The sequence below is a fragment of the Trachypithecus francoisi genome, unplaced genomic scaffold (genome assembly GCF_009764315.1).
Source record: "Trachypithecus francoisi isolate TF-2019V2 unplaced genomic scaffold, Tfra_2.0 Lachesis_group9, whole genome shotgun sequence".
In the NCBI taxonomy this organism is placed as follows: Eukaryota; Metazoa; Chordata; class Mammalia; order Primates; family Cercopithecidae; genus Trachypithecus; species Trachypithecus francoisi.
Window position 1 is genome coordinate 27254910 of NW_022681474.1, and position 6263 is coordinate 27261172.

General features: G+C 42.2%; 1 protein-coding gene across 3 annotated transcripts in view; it reads right to left on the reverse strand.

Annotated features, from left to right (window-relative positions):
• PRTFDC1 (phosphoribosyl transferase domain containing 1) overlaps window positions 1–6263 on the reverse strand; it is a 109648-nt gene that overhangs the window by 52817 nt on the left and 50568 nt on the right. The gene's annotated exons all lie outside the window — the stretch shown is intronic.

Genomic DNA, 6263 nt, shown 5'->3' on the forward strand with positions numbered 1-6263 from the left:
AATTCTTGAGAAAAGCTAAGCCAATACTGAGCAGATGTGAGAAACAGAGCATTGCCCTGGTCTTGATTCCCAGTGGCTTAGCTCTGGGTGTGTAGTTTACACACTGTTCCATGTCTAGGCTCAAAGAGGCAGAGAAACTAAGAAGCCAGCAACTCGGAAGCTCTGTGGCTGATATTTTAGCCTTATGTAACTTAGAACTTTTGCATCTGAATTTTTCCCGTCAACTTTTGCAGCTTCATAGAGTTATCCTCTTACTCTGACTTATTAACAGGAAGATAACACCTCAGATCCTTCTAGAATCTTGAGTGGAAACAGAGGGAGAAGAAATATGTGGAATAATTTTGTGAAAGAAAACTTGCTGAAAAATGTGATTTTTTTGATACACAATTCTTTATTCTTTTAAATATTCTCATCAAAGTGATTCACTGAATGAAAAAATTCATTGAATAAAAAACATTCTACAAACCAAATCAATAAATCTATATAATATTGTTTGCAAGCCAGTTGGTTTGGAAATTTTAGTTCCTAAATTTTGTACATGTTTATATTTAGAATTAAAAAATAAATAACCCGAGTAAGTACTGTTTACAAAGACTCGGGCCAAACATTTTATATAAATAAAAATCTATGCATAAAGCTTGTACTTAAAAAGGAAGAGTTCTGTTTCCCAGGCGTGTCCCTAAGAAAGGAGATTGTTTTGTGGTAACTTGTCACGAACAGGTGTTTGCAGTTAGATTTTGAAATTTGTGGTCTGAATATGGAACCTGAAACTATCAAAGTACAAAGTAAGTACAACCCAGAAGTCATATTCTAGCACTGGAAATGCGCCTAGTGTTCTCGAATTTTCCAGAATCATATGCTTCAGACATCATTACAAATCTAACAGAAAATTGTGTCTTGGTTCCTATATGTATGTGTATCACAAGGTCACAATTATAATTCCTCTGTTTCTCACGTGGCCAGATCATGCTCTTATTTCTCGTTTTTTGAATGGCTGAGCAGGGTAACATCAAGTCAGTAAGAAAAAAGGAACCTGCAACTATGTAAGAAAGAAACTAAGTGGATGTTTCTTTGTTGGCAATGTCAGCAATTAAGGGTGAAGGAACCCAGCAGGCCTGAGAGAGTATAATAAAAATAGAAGTTATAGATGGAAAGTCTCATTTAAAGAGAAATGACCACCACTGCCTCACTTACTAACACACCCTAAAATATTTTTTTATTTTAAAGGCTGAAACAGGACTCTAATCCCAGCACTTTGGGAGGCCAAGGCGAGAGAACTGCGAGTCCAGCAGTGTGAGACCAGCCTGGGCAACATAGCCAGACTCTGTCACTACAGAAAGTGAAAAAAAAAGAAAACTGGCCAGGCATAGTGGTACATGCCTGTAGTCCCAGCTACTCAGGAGGCTGAGGTGAGAGGATCTCTTGAGCTTGGGAGAAGGAGGCTGCAGTGAGCTGTGATTTCGTTACTGCACTCCATCCTGGGTGACAAAGAGACCCAGTCTCAAATAAGTAGGTAAGTAAAGAAATAAATAGAGGCTGAAACAAGGCAACTTCATTTCTTATCTTTCACATGTTTTTATATTAGTCACACAGAGAATCTCTTATCGTTGCATTGGCTCACTCTGCATTTGTGGTGAATTTTTCTTCCAGAACATGCACAATACAGCCGACTCCAAAAACACAGATGGTCTAAAGGCACGGTGACTGACGCAGGTATCCACCCACAAGGACCAAAGCCCCTTGCCGCAATTCCTGCACCCTTTATCTAAGGTGTGGTTGGTTGTTACGAGGTGGCGGGGAGCAGAGTGGAGGGGTGTGTCCTGGTGGCAATCCCTGCACAGCTGTAGTGGTTACTGGCAGTGAAAACTGCGGCAGCAAAGGGAGGGAAAGAGGGAAGCTGATGGCTCATAGCAATCAATGGATTACTCATCAAAGCTGCCATCATAGCTGGATGGAGGAAGGACGTGATTGCCCAGGAATTTTTTTTTTTCTCCTCCTTAATCTTTAAACTGTTCTTTTGCAAAGCAGCAATCCACATTCTAGTTAGGCATTAATCTCTGCCTGCTTAGTTTGACTGGCCAACTCATAGAGCTGTGGACGGATGCCAATGACTCACTATTACAGGGCCCTAGTTTATTTTTATCTGCTCCAGGGTCACAGACTGCACCCTTTAGTACAGCCGGTCATCTTGAAAAAGTGCATGTCATTGGAACCTTGAGCAGAAATGAATTCTAGGAAATGTCTAGTTCAGGCCTTTTACAAAGGAAAGACCCAGTCAACTTCTGTCCAAGACCTGGTGGTTTGGTGGGTCACATCAGACCCAAGACTTGACTCTCCTCCTCATAAATTCCATTGCAGTGCAAACTATCTTAGGAAAGGCGAATTTTCTAGGTGCTCCAGAGAAAATTGACTTTTCTATTTTTCTTCAAACTTAGAGCAAAGAGAATGACAAATTCAGAGAACTGTCTTTTCTTGCCACCCAGTGACAAGGTAACAAGAAGGAAAGTAAACAAAATGGAGTCTAACAAGATTACAGTTAGATTTCCTTCTTCCTCATTGCCTTGGTACTCTGACATAATTATTGGTTTGGATATTTATTCATTTATTCTTTTGTGAAACATCTGCTGATTTTAAGAAGGTCATGAAAGACTGAGTTAGATTATTTGGCTCACGTTTTCTCCTGTGAATTTAATAAGAAAATATAGGGGCCAGGTGCGGTGGCTCATGCCTGTAATCCCAGCACTTTGGGAAGCCAAGGCAGGTGGATCACCTGAGGTCAGGAGTTCGAGACTAGCTTGGCCAACCTAGTGAAACCCCATCTCTACTAAAGATACAAAAAAGGAGCTGGATGTGGTGGCAGGTACCTGTAATTCCAGCTACTCAAGAGGCTACTCAGGAGAATCACTTGAACCTGGGAGGCGGAGGTTGCAGTGAGCTGAGATTGTGGCATTGCACTCCAGCCTGAGTGACAAGAGTGAAACTGCATCTCAAAAAAAAAAAAAAAAAGTAAAGAAAAAAATATAGGGATTGTTGTGAGAAAACATGTTTGCACCTTTTACTAAGGTGCATTTATTAAGTAAATTATTTATTGGGCATCTCCTATAAAGTGAAGACAAATAAAGCCAACGATTGGTAATGTTCTATTTGTTGTTAACTGGTAATGATTATACACAAGGTGGTTCACTTGGTGGAAAATTCATTAAGCTGAATACTCATGATGTGGGCATTTTTCTGAATGTGTGTTGCACTTCAATTCAAAGTTTCTAAAAGGTGCCAAGTATAGGAAGAAATTAGTAGGCACAGCCCTAGTTCCTAAGAAGCTTCTATTTTAATATAATCATCCTACACTATTTATGGAAAAAGAAGTCCTAGGAGAGTACTGAAGTCTAGAGAGGTCTCACAGCTGCCTTGGGCAGAGCCAGGAGTAGGAGCTGGTCTTCCTGGTTTGCTAGTCTCTTCATTCTGTGCTTCCACTCCTTCTCAGGATGAAGTTGTATTTTTTGTTGTTGTTGTTTTTTGAGACAGGGTCTTGCTCTGTCATCTAGGCTGGCGTGCAGTGGTGCGATCTCAGCTCACTGCTGCCTTGACCTCCTGGGCTCCAGCGAACTTCTCTTCAGCCTCTCAAGTAGCTGGGACTACAAGTGAACACAACCATACACCTAGCTAATTTATTATGTTTATTATTATTATTGTTATTATTACTTATAGGGCTGGGTCTTGCTGACCTCTCCAGGCTGGTCTCAAACTCCTGGGCTCAAGTGATTCTTCTGCCTCAGCCTCGCAAAGGGCTGTGATTACAGCTGTGAGCCACTGCATCTAGCTGGAATTCTAAGAACTATATTTGAAGAGGGTCACTGAGGAAAAAAAGTATCACTTTATTCCTTCTTGGTCTTATTCTATTCTTTCTACATTTTAAACTGAAAATTTTAGTCTTTCTTTGGCCTAACTAAATGGTAAAGCACTAAAATTTAACAGAGGTAGCACGTGTGGATGAAGTTTATCTGATGGGAACAAAAGGACTTGTTTCAGCACCTACCCTGAGTGGGCTGCACATTTATACCACTAAGATTCTCTTTCATCTAAAATGTTATACACACACACACAGAATCTCAGACTTGCAAATATTCTTATCATTATGAAGCTATCAAAAGCTAGTCTGTGGGAATGACCCACTTGTGAGGAACAGGTCACATTAACATATATCTTTATTGAGCTGTCTCCCCTCAAAGACATTCTGGGCAATCATGCATTTCCATCAGGAACAAAGTTCCAAAGGGCTCCTGCAAGTCTTCGAGGTAGGTGTGCTGGTCTTTGGGACAGTATGTCAGGGAGGCAGGCAAGTCAGCTACATGGAAGGCTGGGGACACAGCCCTGTGAACTTGTCACCTTCTATGCCACCTCTTGGATCCCCCCATTCCCTGACTTAAGGTTCCAGAGCCTTCTCTTCTAGAAATACCTTAAGAATACATCTGAACTTCTAGGGATCTCTAACAATCCTGGAGAAAAGACTAAGCCACGGTTTAGAAAGACCACTCTTATGTGTTCTTTTACCTATGCTACTGATCCTGTCCATGTGCCCCTCTTCATCAGCCTGCTACCTTCTGTGGATTTCATCCCAAATCCTATCCTCCACCTTCAACCCCATTTCATATTCCCTAGTCAATCCCTTCCATAGTGTCAATTTCCACCTTATGCCAATGACTCCTTGTTTTACTTTTATCTCTTATCAAGACATCTCTACAGTACCAAGGTTCATCTTCCTAATGGCCTACTGGAAGTCTCACACGGGTGTGCCATGGGTCCTTCGAAGTCGTTATGTACAAAAGTCTATGCTAGCCAGGTGTGGTGTCACATGCCTGTAATCCCAGCACTTTGGGAGGCTGAGGCGGGCGGATCACTTGAGTGCAGGAGTTTTAAACCAGCCTGGACAACGTGAAGACCCTTTGTGTCTACAAGCAAAAAAAAAATTAGCCAGGCACAGTGGCGTGTACCTGTAGTCCCAGCTACTCAGGAGTCAGAGGTGGGAGGATTGACCATGCCACTGCCCTCCAGCCTGGGCAACATAGTGAAACCCTTTCTCAAGAATTTTTTTTTTTTTTTAGACAGAGTCTTACTCTGTTGCCAGGCTGGAGTGCAGTGATGTGATCTTGGCTCACTGCAATCTCTGACTCCCTGGTTCAAGCAATTCTCCTGCCTCAGCCTCCCAAGTAGCTGGGATTATAGGCATGTGCCACCACACCCAGCTAATTTTTGTATTTTTAGGAGAGACAGGCTTTTGCCATGTTGGCCAGGATGGTCTCAATCTCCTGATCCTGTGATCCACCTGCCTCGGCCTCCCAAAGTGTTGGGATTACAGGGGTGAGCCAACGTGCCCGGTCAAGAAATATTTTTAAAAGTGTCTTGTCTGTCATCTTTATCTTTCCTGCTGGATGGTTTCTTTGTCTTCTGTTCCTTATCTCCGTGATGGCACATTATCCATCATATGCCCAAGCTGGAAACCACAAGTCTCTTCTTCCTTTTATCAACTGTATTCCATCAGTTATCTATTTAATCACCTAGAGGAATTAGTAGTTATTGATTACTTATTTAATAATATTCTGAGGCCTCATTCATTCTTTCTAATTATTTTTTGTACCCATTTGCAATCCCCACTCCCTCCTCTCACTCCTCCCTTTTCCAGCCTTTGGTATCCATCCTTCTACTCTCTATCTCCACTAGTTCAATTGTTTTAGTTTTTAGCTCCCACCAATAAGTGAGAACATGCACAGTTTGTCTTTCTGTGCCTGGCCTGTTTCACTTCACAGAGTGTCCTCCAGTGCCATCCATGTTGTAAATGATAGGATGTCCAGGCTCATCTTTGTAGATCTGCTCCTGTCGCCTCCCATGCATGGCGTGCTCCATCCATCCCAGATCAGGCTTCTTCCTGTAATCTCAGGCAACTATAGACATTGCTTTCTCAATGCTTTCTCATTGCTTTCTCTGACTCCCCATCTCCTCTTGGCTGCGTAGAAAGCCCCACTCCACGTTCCCCCATGCTTTGTGCTTGTGCTTCACTACGGTTCTAATCATACTGCAAGTGCCAGCTACTCCCTGAGGTAAAGACACACCTGGACCACCCAGCTTATGAGGACTCTGATACATTGAATATGAATAAATAGTAAGAATTACAAAAACATGGTGTCACTTGAATGCTTACATCACACACACATGCATACACACACACAGTCCCAGACACAGAGGGAGTATGCTGGTACATGAACAAA